Genomic DNA, 15,485 nt, shown 5'->3' with positions numbered 1-15,485 from the left:
TTTTTGCACGACAGCTTTTTTTACCTAAGCTCCTCTCTTCTATAGATAATCATCGTGCTACACCCGTCCAGGATACGGCACAACGGAGACACAGGCGCAGACGTGCAGCAGGGACCCGCTCCAAGGATTCTTTTTAGATTAAGACCCTGCGTAAACCTCTTTTACTGTCTCTTGTTGATACATATCCACCAAATTCTCAGCACCATTGAGAAGGATGCTGATGTCTTGGCATGTGGCCATGTCAGAATAATGCACGTACCTGGACACAAGGGGCTTCTTACAAGCAGCACTATTTTGGCCCGGTTTATACCATAAAGACCGAATACCTTAGGGAGTGTTCGGTGTCGCGAGTTCGGCCTTATATGCATCAGCTCCGAATCATTGTCTTTTGTCAAATGTTGGGTTTGCCCGGCTCCTGTGTTTTGGTGCCTTACGTTTCGCTTTACCGGCTAAGTTAGCACCAGGAGAACTACTGCGATTGTGCCCTGGTTCATCCGGACGAGCGCCTCAGTGGAGAAAGCCGAAAACTGACTGTCATGATATAGCGTGAGACTGGTCAACCACTCGATGACCTATCGGAATGCTAGAATTCCTCCGCCTTAACGAAGGGCCGTTTTCCAGCCAAGCATATATGCACCCCGTGATCGGCAGAGTGCGGAGCCACCAGGGGCTATCTAGTAGCCCCACTGTCAAACTCCTATGGCTAAGTGAAAGTGTTAAGCATTATAGTCCGGTTGCCTCGCTCGCTGCGCCATCACCTCCTTATCAGGACCAAGATGTTGGGTTAAGTGTGAACATGTGTTTTTTGCGAGCACCTCCGCATTATATGCGTGGGGGTTGAAGCCGACGGCTGCAATCTTTTAGGTTATACACATGTATATATAAACGGCCGCACAGGAGGTATCATACTACTTTCAGGCAAAAGTATAAACATAGCCTTATAAAAACTTCATAAAAGCATTATGTTTACAATGAGAATACATATCACTCAAACATAATATTTTTCGAGCACTGGGCCTCTATTAAACGAGCACCCTCGAGAACTTCCTCGAAATAGTGTTCGGCAGCCACACGGCCTATGGCCGAACCCTGCGCTGTAACAGTGGTAGCGTCCATCTCCGCCCAGTATGCTTTAACATGGGCAAGGGCCATCCGCGAGCCTTCTATGCACGCCGACCTCTTCATTGCATTAATACGCGGTACCGCATCAAGGAACTGCTGCACTAAGCCGAAATAACTGTTCGGCTTAGGCCCTTCCAGTAATAGCTGATCCACAACAGACCTCATGGCGAGTTCGGACAACCTATTCAGTTCGGCCCATTCGGCTAGCTGGTCAGTCAAGGAAAGCGGACGCTCTGGAACGTGGAATTGCGTCCAGAACAGCTTGTCCACTTCATGATCTGTCTGACCTTGGAAGTACTTGGCCGCATCGGCAGCGCTCGCCGCCAAATCCATATACGCATCTGCCGAGCTCCACAGCCGATCCAGAGGGGCATACCGTGCATCTCCGAACTTCCTCCGTAACATGAAGGGTTTCCCAGCCGCAATATCCCTTGCTTCCCGCAGCTCCTCCTTCTTCGCCCTCATAGCAGAACGAGTGGGCATCGGCAGCGCTCGCCGCCAAATCCATATACGCATCTGCCGAGCTCCACAGCCGATCCAGAGGGGCATACCGTGCATCTCCGAACTTCCTCCGTAACATGAAGGGTTTCCCAGCCGCAATATCCCTTGCTTCCCGCAGCTCCTCCTTCTTCGCCCTCATAGCAGAACGAGTGTCTTTGTCTGCCGCCGCGGCCTTCTCAAGGTCCGTTGCCTTCGCTCGATTTTATTTCTCAAGGACCCGGCAACGGTCGACAGTGTCTTTTAACTCTACGGCCATCTTGTCCATCTTCTCCTGGCTCCCGCAATGTGCGGCCTTCTCGGCTTTCAACTCTTCGGCTACCTTTAAAGCAGCCGCATTACTAATCCTCGCTTGTTCATTGGCTCGGGCAAGTTCCGCCCGCAAGGATTCCACGGTGGCAGCTCCATATGCAGTCACAACATATTAAAGATACTGGCATTATGCTGCTCTTACTATGTGGCGTTCACCGGATGATAATACTTACCCTGTGCCTCGTCAAGCCTCTTGTTAACAAGCTCGATGTCGGCGTCTGCCGCATCCAGTTGCTGTTTTAATTGGGCAAACTCATTAGTCCGGCTAGCCACCGGAGACTTCCACCACCTACACATAGAGGCAGTCTGGTTATTGCCTGGGAGTACGATCCTCTATTCACCGCCGTTCTCGACGACAACCAGAGTCTCAGGGGCTACTGTCTACAAAGGGCACACCTAACATGTGCAGTACTATCACATATTATCTCACATACCTCAAAGCCTGTTAGTAGACTCATAAAGGTTTCATGTAATCCGCTTTCAGCGGACGAGATTTTCTCCATCACCGCACCCATCAACATACGGTGCTCTTCTGAGATGGCCGCTCGCCCCACCAACTCCCTCAGAACGTCCGACCGTACACCAGGAGGTGCCGGACTCTTTCGTATGCTCTCTTCGTGAGCCGGACACTAGGGACTTCTGGGGTCTATGGAACTATCTTCTGGCCTCACCGGATCTGGAGAGGCCCTCCGCGACGACACTTCGGGGTCGCCCGCTTCTGGAGCGGAGGAGTCCGGGGGAGGCGTTTCTCTCTCCATCATCTCCGGAAGAAGATCCCCCGAAGACGAACTCATTTGAGAGGGGCTGAGGCCCGAACTGCAAGATATATGCGGTGGTTGTTTTCTCAGAGGAAAAAGATGGCATACTCTTACTATTAAAATATTTTTGGATCACTTACGACTCATTGGAGGGCTGATCCCATCACGGACTTTGTGCGGCAAAAGCACCCCCCGAGGCAGGACCCTCTGTGGGAGACTTCTTCTCCCGTTTGGAGGCTTCGGCTTCCGGATCCTCCGAAGCAGTCCTTTTCCTCCCCTGGTCGTCCTCCTTTGTGGAAACGCTCATTCCCTCAGTCGGAGCGGGTAGCGATGGGGCCCCGCGTTCGCCCGTTATATCCCCCTCCGTATCTTCCTTCAAGGGCTCCGGGCAAGGTGCGACCTTGAGCATCTTCTCCAATACTGGATTTTCCAAACCCTTAGGGAGGGGGGCCAAACACCGAATATCTTCGCCTTTGTCAGCCAGTCCTGGTCAAAAGGCAAACTCTCAAAAATAACCTCGAATAAAAGATAGTGTGTTCAGCTAGAGGATTTCTTACTTGTTCGGCGGCGCGGTTACTGCTTAGGCCCACGTCCTCGGTGATATCCGGACATTCCACTTGAGGTCCGAAGAATGACTTGTACATCTCCTCGTGCGTCAGGCCGAGGAAACTTTGAATGTCACGTGGTCCCTCTGGGTTGAACTCCCACAAGCACAGGGCCGGCGTTTGCAAGGCTGGACTTGGCGAACCAGCATAACTTGTATTACCACAACCAAATTGAAATCTCCCTCGAAGAGATCTCGGATGTGGCTTTGTAGCATAGGCACATCCTTGGCTGGACCCCAGCTCAGACCCCTGCTAATCCATGACATCAATTGTGGTGGGGGGCCCGAGCGGAAAGCGGGGGCAGCCACCCACCTGGCACTTCTGGGAGCCGTGACATAAAACCACTCCCGTTGCCATAATTCGGGCACCTCTGAAAAGGAACCTCTTGGCCATGGAGCTCCTGCCATCTTGCCTATTGATGCACCTCCGCACGCAGCTTGTTGCCCCTCAATCATCTTCAGCTTTACTTCAAAGGTCTTGAGCCATAGGCCAAAGTGAGGGGTAACACAGAGGAAGGCCTCACACATGACAATAAATGTCGTGATGTGGAGAAAGGAGTCCGGGGCTAGATCGTGGAAACCTAACCCATAATAGAACATCAAGCCCCTGACGAAAGGATCCAGAGTGAGGCCTAGACCTCGGAGGAAGTGGGAGACGAACACAACGTTCTCGTTGGGTTCGGGAGTGGGGATAACCTGCCCTCGAGCAGGTAGCCGATGTGACACCTCGGCAGTCAGATATCTGGCCTCCCTCAACTTCTTGATGTCCTCTTTCGTAACGGAGGAGGGTGTCCATCGGCCTTGAAGGCTGGATCCGGACATGGTTGAAGATCAGGAGCACCTGACCTAGGGTTTGGGTGTTAGAACTCGAGGCGGGGGAAGGGTTTGATTGAGCACGGGAGGGAAAAAGCGAAAACCTTGTCCCCTTATAAAGAGGGTGAATATCAAGCGTCCTCTCCATAGCCGTTTAGGACTTACCTATAATCTAGGAGTCCTAGACACGGTTGGGTTACCCACGAACCGCATTAATGAGAATCCCGTAATTAGGGGAACACGATCTCCGCTTCGGCAAGACGTGTCAAGAAACCGCCTTGCGTTATGTGTGGAGCTGGTCAAGAGAGACGGTTCGGATAATCACCGGGCCATGACATGACGTCATGCTATCAAAACAAGCCAGCAAATTAGATCTGTGGAAAAATTATTCTCTCTGCGGTGGAATGTGGAACTTATTTTGCAGGGTCGGACACTATCCTCGTATTCAACTTCTTCTGTAATGTATTCGGAGAAGGAACCCGCCTTGCAATGTCGAAGACAACTGCGCGCCGGACTCGTCGTCATTGAAGCCTGGTTCAGGGGCTACTGAGGGAGTCCTGGATTAGGGGGTCTCCGGACAGCCGGACTATCTCCATTGGCCGTACTGTTAGACTATGAAGATACAAGATTGAAGACTTTGTCTCGTGTCCGGATGGGACTCTACTTGGCATGGAAGGCAAGCTAGGCAATACGTATATGGATATCTCCTCCTTTGTAACCGACCTTGTGTAACCCTAACCCTCTCCGGTGTCTATATAAACCGGAGGGTTTTAGTCCATAGGACAACAATCATAACATACAATCATACCATAGGCTAGCTTCTAGGGTTTAGCCTCTCTGATCTCGTGGTAGATCTACTCTTGTAATACCCATATCTTCAATATTAATCAAGCATGACATAGGGTTTTACCTCCATCAAGAGGGCCCGAACCTGGGTAAAACTTCGTGTCCCTTGCTTCCTGTTACCATCCGGCCTAGACGCACAGTTCGGGACCCCCTACCCGAGATCCGCCGGTTTTGACACCGACACTCGCCTTTCTCCCTCCATGTCTGAATCAAAAAGGGTTGGGGGTTCTCTCTCGAGTTTTAGTACTTTGGACAACCCTTCTATTCTCGCTAAGCTTATAAATAAGGATACTATGGAAAACCCTACCGGAGTTATCAATGAGAATCTTAATAATTTTGATGAAGATGATTCCGGAATTTTTCGTTATTTACTTGATGAATCTTTGAAAGAAGCTTGGTATAGACTATTAAGGATCAGGGCTAGCTATGTGCCTCAATACCAAATTGAAGTTTACTTAAAAAGCTTTTATATTGCCCTTCCTTCTTCTTTTAACCATGTCTTAGATTCTATATTTGAAGAAGGCTTTCTTGAAGGGGATGCCGTTGACACTTATGAAAAGATGAAAACCATATTTGGCCACCCCATGAATGAGAAAGTTGAATCTACATCTGTTTTGCTCTCTTACCAAAACGAACCTATCAAAGAGATGAAGGCTAGCTTAGATACAAATTTCCGTAACATACTTAATCTTTCTTCTACCATTAATATCCATGTGCTTTATAAAAATAGAAAGATTAATTCCATAGAAAGCAAGTTTACTCTTTTCTTCCCTAAAACCAAAGATGGAAATACCTAGATCTATCCTTGCTTTTTATGCCTAGCTAGGGCGTTAAACGATAGCGCTTGTTGGGAGGCAACCCAATTTTATTTTTATTCCTTGCTTTTTGCTCCTGTTTAGTAATAAATAATTTATCTAGCCTCTATTTTGCTTGTGTTTTTTGTGTTTAATTAGTGTTTGAGCCAAGTAGAACCGTTGGGAAGACTTGGGGAAAGTCTTGTTAATCTTGCTGTAAAAAACAGAAACTTTAGCGCTCACGAGAACTGCTGCCATTCTTATTTGAAAAGTTATATTTAGTTAATTATTTTTGCATATTATTAATATATAAATTCCTCACGTACAGAAATTTATTTTAGAATTTTTGGGGTTCCAGATCTTGCGTTAGCTACAGATTACTACAGACTGTTCTGTTTTTGACAGATTCTGTTTTCGTGTGTTGTTTGCTTATTTTGATGAATCTATGGCTAGTAAAATAGTTTATAAACCATAGAGAAGTTGGAATACAGTACGTTTAACACCAATATAAATAAATAATGAGTTAATTACAGTACCTTGAAGTGGTATTTTGTTTTCTTTCGCTAACGGAGCTCATGAGATTTTCTACTTTAAGTTTTGTGTTGTGAAGTTTTCAAGTTTTGGGTAAGGATTTGATGGATTATGGAACAAGGAGTGGCAAGAGCCTAAGCTTGGGGATGCCCATGGAACCCCCAAGATAATCTAAGGACACCAAAGAGCCAAAGCTTGGGGATGCCCCGGAAGGCATCCCCTCTTTCGTCCACTTCCATCGGTAACTTTACCTGGAGCTATATTTTTATTCACCACATGATATGTGTTTTGCTTGGAGCGTCTTGTATGATTTGAGTCTTTGCTTTTAGTTTACCATAATCATCTTTTCTGTACACACCTTTTGAGAGAGACACACATGATTCAGAAATTATTAGAATACTCTATGTGCTTCACTTATATCTTTTGAGTTATATAGTTTTGCTCTAGTACTACTTATATCTTTCAGAGCACGGTGGTGGATTTGTTTTATAGAAACTATTGATCTCTCATGCTTCACTTAGATTATTTTGAGAGTCTTAAATAGCATGGTAATTTTCTTAAATAATCCTAATATGCTAGGTATTCAAGATTAGTAAAAACTTTCTTATGAGTGTTTCAAATACTAAGAGGAGTTTGATGCTTGATGATTGTTTTGAGATATGGAGGTAGTGATATTAAAGTTGTGCTAGTTGAGTACTTGTGAAATTGACAAATACTTGTGTTGAAGTTTGCAAGTCCCGTAGCATGCACGTATGGTAAACGTTATGTAACAAATTTGAAACATGATGTGTTCTTTGATTGTCCTCCTTATGAGCGGCGGTCGAGGATGAGCGATGGTCTTTTCCTACTAATCTATCCCCATAGGAGCATGCACATAGTGCTTGGTTTTTGATGACTTGTAGATTTTTGCAATAAGTATGTGAGTTCTTTATGACTAATGTTGAGTCCATGGATTATACGCACTCTCACCCTTCCATCATTGCTAGCCTCTTCGGTACCATGCATTGCCCTTTCTCACATTGAGAGTTGGTGCAAACTTCGCCGGTGCATCCAAACCCCGTGATATGATATGCTCTTTCACACATAAACCTCCTTATATCTTCCTCAAAAAAGCCACCATACCTACCTATTATGGCATTTCCATAGCCATTCCGAGATATATTGCCATGCAACTTTCCACCATCCCGTTTATCATGACACGTTCATCATTGTCATATTGCTTTGCATGATCATGTAGTTGACATCGTATTTGTGGCAAAGCCACCGTTCATAATTTTTCATACATGTCACACTTTATTCATTGCATATCCCGGTACACTACCGGAGGCATTCATATAGAGTCATACCTTGTTCTAGTATCGAGTTGTAAATAAATAGAAGTGTGATGATCATCATTTAATACAGCATTGTCCCAAAAAAGGCCAAATAAAAAAAATGAAGGCCCAAAAAAAGGGACAATGCTACTATCCTTTTTCCACACTTGTGATTCAAAGTAGCACCATGATCTTCATGATAGAGAGTAGTACGCGGCCATGGACGCATATACAAGCTACGAGATGCACATGCAGATCGTTGACATGAGGAACTGTCTTCTTTCTAACCCAAATGAGGGATCGAGCCGCATAGCAGTGGCAGCAGCATCACAAGAAGTAGATGACTAGACGATTGTTTCTCCTACTTTAGAATGCATGCAATTGTTTATTGAGGTGTGTGCGAATGATCTGTATAGTCACTTATGTAATTGGATGTTTATTTCAGTTATATATATACATGTTATTCTATTGTAGACAGAGCAAATCACACGGCTTATTAGCAGCAATCGTCTATGTTATTATTGGTCTTCACACACATTTCTGATTACGGACCTATTTGCCACATATCACACACACCTTGATCTGGCTGACCGTTTCTTTTGTGTTGCCTAATCACAAACAATTCATCTGAGTGAACCGTATGCTCTATATCGCACACGCCTTCATCAGGCTGCCCGTTTCTTTTGTTACTCCTCATCGCAAATAGTTTAATGAGATAAATGTATGCCCTGCATCACACACGCAACTAAAATCTAAACTGTGTTTGATAGCTCCGCCATCGCAAATGTTTTGCACCTTTTTTGATGGTTCTTTTACATCACCGTTTGCGATTATGGCATCGCACATATTTTTGTCAAAGGGTCTCTGATCGTAGTGTCACGTTTGGACCATCCTGTAGTAGTGAATGGCCCAAGATGATTATAGGCCCACATTTTGTCCCATATGAGTAACGGGCCAGCCTGAAGACCGACAACACTGAGATCCACTGAACCTTCCGGCCTAAATTATAGCATACCGACCAAAGAATAAACCTAGACTATACAATAAAGAAATTACGACATATTACATCCACTGGGAATCAAAGTTCGCTACCGGTGATAATAAAGTGCAACGTGACCGTGGATTACATACAATGGGCATCAAAGGTCGCCACCAGTGCATATAAACGTGCCGAAAAAAGAATATACAAAACTGAGAGCACTTCAGAAGGCACTAGGCCTGGCCAGGACGGTCCCCGCAAGCAGCCGAACAAGCTGACGAGACCTTAGTTGTGTCAACGATAGATGCTCCATCCCTAGCTGTATGGCACCATAGTGCACAAGGCAGTCCTCGACATCTTCTGTGCATCTTTGACTTCAAGTCAGAGCTGAGCTGAATCAAGCCTTTCCGCTTTAAGTTGAGACTGAAGAAGTCGAACTAATTGAGGCAGCGACTGCACAGAGGTTGTCTTAGACCTGCTGGTGAGTAGCTTCAACTCACTGTCTTCATCAAGACATGACCTTGGGGTCATCTCGCTGTCCTCAATATGATTTGGCTCACCATCTTCCCTAAAGTTCTGCCTAGCATAAGAGATACGACTCTGAAAGAGAAACAAGGAGACACGTAACAGGTTTCACAATTATATAAGCAAATAAATGGATCTATTCTGCATAAGGAACATGTTTTTACACCTACAATTTAAAACTGGTAGTTGTTGCAAACATCCAATCAGATGTAAACAACAAAGTAAGCAGCAGTGGAGGAAATGATGCATATCCAACTCTATACTAGAACAAAGTTTGAAGTCTTGAGAAGGATGAACTTATGTTACATGTTAACACGGGCTGGACAAAGCCCTTCTCCATGTTGATGGAAGGATAATTCAATAAATTTCCCAAAGAAAATTCTTTATAAGCGTTGCCATTATTCTACATTTTGCAAAGAGTAAATATAGATCAAATAATATTGGAAGAAACAGAGGATAATGAAGCTCAGGTGCAGACTGATGATACATAATCAACTATTAATTAATTAAGTACATGGTTACAAGGCAAAAGGTACTGACAAGAGGAATGCAGACATCAACGTGCAGTGGAATTGGCTTTATTCAACATTTTGGTAAGAGTAAATGTAGATATGATAATTTGGAGAAAGTGGAGGGCAGGGCAGATAAGATGGAGAGTAATGCTAGACAATCAACTATCTCGCGATGCAAGTACAGTAATACCACCACCGTCCGTTATTACTTGTCTCTCAAATGGATGTATCTAGCACTATTAAGTTCTAAATACATCCAATTGATCAACAATTAATTCGATACAGAGGGAGTACATGACAACAGGTACTTACATGAGCAATCCAAAACTTCATAACCATTGTGTTAATTCTACATTTATCTAAGAGTAAATATAGATCTTATAATTTCAAGCAAAGGGAGGATAAAGAAGTGAACATTTACAGTGATGCTACATAATCAAACAACAGTGAGTGTAAGTATGATGAAAAAGGGCAAGAGGTACTGACAAGAGCAATGCAGAGCCCAGTATTGTCGTGAGATCCTATGATCCTTTGAGCAAGGAGATTCATCTAAAATTAGTTTTTATACAAGAGAGAAGGTAAGGCACATGCAGAAATTTAGGAGTTCAAATTTTGAATTGATATCATAGACAGTACCTAACGCTGGGCTCTCACCAGTTCTAATAGGGGTTTGGCCAGTGGAGTAGGGGTAAAGTGTGGTACAGTTGGGGCTATGTTTTCTGTGGCTGCTGATCTATCTGATTTATCAGGTATCACTACCTTTTCCAAATACCTAGTTTGTACTCCTTGAGGATCTGCACTCACCCTCTTCCTTTTGGACATCTATTACGAAAGAACAACATTTGACTGGAAAAACATAGTATGACGACACATGGAAAAGGTACATAAAATGGATAGGTATGTTATATACTCATATACGATGCTTAAACTAAATAGATGGTGTAACAAAGTAGAAGTAATGCAAGAGGTCAGATGCAAAATATGTGCGACCAATACAACCTTGCCAAGTTAGAGCAAGCACCTTGATGGGTGAATAAGATAGGCCATCCTCCACCATACCAAGTTCGTTAGCCAGTGGATTCTTCCAAAATATTCCTCTCGTGCGCCCATTCTCATATTCATTTTCATAATGTTCAATACCTGACATGCATGAAAACATAAAAGCAAGTGAGATTATCTTTGTAATGCAGAAGTGATTCTAATCCAATACTGCCTCCCTGTAAACCCCTTTGTGCTATCTCTGCAATTCTTCTGAGAGATGCCATGCATGCTGTAATTTGGTGTGTGCATTAATATAATGTGGCCTACTACTCAAAATATGAGAGCTCCAGAACTGATGATACTTCGCAGATGACAGCTTCAACATATAGTAAAGAAGAACAAGTCGACCTAACCTGACAGATTCAAAATATACTAAGGGAGAACAACTCAACCGGACCAGTCAACCGCAAATGTCTCTGCTACTCTTCCCAACAAGGAACATACTTATTAAAGAAGTGAAGAGGATCATCTTAAAGAAGAGAAGAGGATCATCTTAAAGAAGAGCAGAAGAGCAAGCAGATTGAAGATATTACGAGTCTTTCTATACAATGTCGGTTGCCCACCCATGATGAACCAGAGCGCACAGAGAAACAATATTCCTTCCGGTCTCTCCATATGTGGCTCACATGCATTTAGAAACTAAAGTAGCAACATTTAACTGACCAATTAAACATCTCTCAGTTTTACTAATATCAGCATAATGTCGGATTTGAATTTTTACAACTAAGCTTGTTTAACTCGATGGGTGGAGAAGTGCTATTACGACACGAACCATGTATGCTAATCGTGGTCATCATAAAATGGGGAAACCGTAAGCATGATGAGTATAGTGTTGACCATGGCAGTGGGATGGCAGATCTGAAGCTGCAAACTGCGCAAATGGTAGTTAGCAACCGATGTTTGCTTTGAAATAACAACTAAGATTTGGTATGGACAAGAAAGTATAGTCAACAAGTGACAAGGAATGCAATTCTGCTGTCTCTCTATATGTCGCGACATGCATTTGGAAACTCTAGTGGGACCTTTAGCTAACCAATTAAATGTGTCTGTTAACTAATATAAGTATCATATCACGATCATATTTGAACAACTAGGCTTTGGAATTTGAGCGTTGTGTTGTTTAGCTTGAAGGGTGGAGTAATGCTAGTACAACATAAAGCACCTACGCAGATCATAGTAGAGTAGATAAAAGGGGAAAACCCTAAGCATCAAGAGTAAAATCAGGAAAGTGGAACTAGCTGGACTAGTGGGTGGTGCACATGATTTTCAAAACGAATATAGGAACATTAGGTGACCAATTAAACGTTCTCTATTTTAGTAATATGAGCATCATATCATATTCATATTTCAACACCTAAGCTTTGGAATTATGAGTGGCACGTTGTTTTGCTTGATGGGTTGAGGTCTTGAGGAGCAGTGCTATCACGACACAAAGCACCTACGATGATGGTAGTGAATATAAAGGGGGGAAACCATAAGCTTTACGAGTATAGTGACCGTGCCATGGCGGATCTGAAGGTGCAAACTGGATAAAGCTACTTCACAACCAATGTTTGCTTTCAAGCCACTACGATTTGGTACGGACAGTACAGTAAACAATTTACGATCTATTTTCCGGGTGAGATCAATTACTTAAGCACATATGGAAGAGTACCACTTCTCTTGCGACGCCGTGTAGGCCCCTACTGATACGTTGAGGGTGATGTGGGTGCGATGGTTGTCAGCAGCGGGGAAGAAGACTTTAGACGGTAGACGGACGGGTCAGGGGATAAATCATGTTGCCGTGGACGAGGCGGTCGTAGGAGCGGCAACGGCAAGGTGGAAGACGGTGTCGATGAAGCGAGAGGACGCGATGAAAGGATCCTAGTCTAGCGCCATGGATGAGAGACTTCCATCTCTTGCAGTGGATGACGGGGTAGGGGTAGCGGCTCCGGCAAGGTGGAGGATGGGGTGGCGAACGGAGGAGGCTGGCCGCAGTGGGGAGGTTGTTGTGGCGCCGATGGTGCATGAATGGGGAAATGGAGGGGGAGGGGGGATCTCAAACTTTGGGACGCGCTTGTCTAAAATGTGGGAAAGTTACGAACTTACCCCCGTTTAAAATTTCGGACATCACATCGGTTGGGGATAGGACGGTAATCTCGCATCTCCCAAATATTTGCCGGTAGCGATTTCGGGCCAGGAGAGGGTGAAATTTCGGACATCACATCGGTTGGGGATAGGACGGTAATCTCGCATCTCCCAAATATTTGCCGGTAGCGATTTCGGGCCAGGAGAGGGTGTTTTGCCACCCATGGTGTATGAACGGGGATGACAGGTAGGGCGGTTGTGTCATGTCCGAGGGAAGTTAGACATCTTCCCCTATTTAAAATATCTGTTTGCATCGATTTCGGACAAGGAGAGTTTGTTTTGCCCCCCACTGTGTATGAATGGGGAAATGGAGGGAGAGACACATGTCTTTTGGACGAGCTTGAATCAAATGTGTTTTGCCGCCCATGTTTGGCGCCCACCGTGTCTGAATGGGCTCAGAGGCGGTTGTGTCATGACTGATTGAAGTTACTAGTCTACCCCTATTGACAGCAGTGTAAATCCGGTCGGTAAGGATGTCAAAGTGTCAGGGGTAGACAGTAATTTCCAGCTCACAAACACTTGCTTAAGGCAGCCCACAAATGATAGTGGGTGTTTAGCCGTTTCATTCAAAACTTGGGAGAATTAGCATTCACGTTTGCCCTGGGCCCTGGCAACTAAATTCAAATCCAATTTGTATTCGATTACGAATATCCACAGATAATTCTACGTTTTGTTATTTATTTCTTCAAAACCACAACAAAGATTTATTCCACCTTCATATATGATTATGATTCAGAAATGCTGTGATCTTCGAATTCAATAGGTTGGATACACTTTGAGTCAAACATTTATTTCATCCAATACAATATGCTCACACGAAAAACAGTTCACCTTATGTCAATCATGCAAGTACTGAGGATTACCTCGCTTAAAAAATTCGGATCATTACAACACATGGACGACATAGGGGGTCTTACAGCATAATCCATTCAGAGACATGATACAACATGCAAGTACAATAATCTATTGAAAATTTCAACTGGTATATAAAGAAGAACTGGGATTACCTTGGGCTTCAGATAGCAGAAACAATAGGACCTCCTCCGTCTTCAAATGCAACATTCTTCTTCCTCCAATTCCTGGGTTGCTTGCATAATGTGTGCAGCTAATTGCATCATTTACAGCCTCAAGATCAAGATTACCTCATTCATGGCAGCCACACCATCTCTTTGTGCCTCTAGTAGAGCCTCAAGAACTATAATATCTATGCTCAGACTGCTCGTCGGCGGTGTTGCCTCTGAACTGCTACCATCTGGTAACATGGATGGCGCAATGCTTCCACAAATAGATTATGGGGTTGTACATTGTGTCCTAGTGTGAACGACATCCTGAAAGGTTTCCGCTGGACATAAGTAAGAGATAGTTATCACATGATCCAGGCAGTAAGTTTACATGGTAAATGACATACGAATTATTGCCGAGCATGGCAAGCTATATTTAAATGGTTCGAAGCAGCACCAGTCGAAACGAAATTAAAATGGTAAGGTGAAACTAGGGATGTAAGTGGCAAATAAACGACATCCGCCAGTCCCATCTAGTTAGTTTTTGCTAGCTCCCTAGTTCATTTTCCTCAAAAAACAAAAACTCTTTTGAACTATCATACCACTAGTGGACTTTAATCGGGATTAAACGGGACCCAGTTGACATCCCTAGTTTAAAGGGAGTGTACCACCGCTATAATTAAGTTGCCAACGCATCTATGTAGTTCAAATAATCTGAGAAAGCACTTAACAGTTTGGCCTCATATAAACTACGAAAACAGTCTTGTGATGAAGTTCAGAGGAGAAGTTAAGGACTCAAATGAACTAGGCATGCATTTCTTTACGATAGTACAACAAGCACTGCTGACTGATACGTCCATTTTGCATCATGCTTTTATATCGATATTTATCGCATTATGGAATGTTATTTCACTTTATGTCACAATACTTATGGCTATTCTCTCTTATTTTACAAGGTTTACACAAGGAGGGAGAATGCCGGCAACTAGAATTCTGGTCTGGAAAAGGAGCAAATATTAGAGACCTAGGGCCTGTTCGGGAGCCCTCCACTCCACAACTCTACTTCTGGAGCTGGCGGAGCGGCAACGAACACGTCAACTCCGCGGATTAAATAATCCGGAGTAGAGTGGCTCGTAGTACAAATTGCCGGAGTGGCGAAAGTGGTGCTCCGGGCGCTCCATCTCGTGCCTCGTAGCAAATTGGCCCAGGAGTTGAGTGTATTTTACCCACCAATGCCATTACTTACCGGTTCGGGAGATAAAACAGGAAACAGAACCACACTAATCTCTCGTCCTCACCTATACGCCCCTGATTCTCTTTCTCCACGTGCATGGCTGCAGTCCTCGAGGAGCTGGAGTTGGGGGCCGAACATTTTGCCAAATTATAAAATGTCCAGGTAGAGTTGGGAGTTGAGAAGCAAGGAGTGGAGTTGAGAATTTAGAGGAGCAGAGGGTTGCCGAACAGGCTCCTATTCTGCGCAACTCCAAAAGTCCTGGAACTCCATGGAACGTCTTAAAAGAAATAAAGAAAAATCAACGCCAAAGATGAAGGCCAGGGGGGCCACACCCTTCTCATGAGGGTGGGGGGCGCCCCCCCCTAGGGCGCGCCCCCTACCTCATGGGCCCCCTGGTGGCTCTCCGATGCCCATCTTCTCCTATATGAGGTCTTTCGATGAGAAAAAATAAGGAGGAACTTTTCGGGACGAGACT

The sequence above is a fragment of the Triticum aestivum genome, chromosome 4A (assembly GCF_018294505.1).
Source record: "Triticum aestivum cultivar Chinese Spring chromosome 4A, IWGSC CS RefSeq v2.1, whole genome shotgun sequence".
NCBI classification, from domain to species: Eukaryota; Viridiplantae; Streptophyta; class Magnoliopsida; order Poales; family Poaceae; genus Triticum; species Triticum aestivum.
This window is presented reverse-complemented; position numbering follows the sequence as displayed.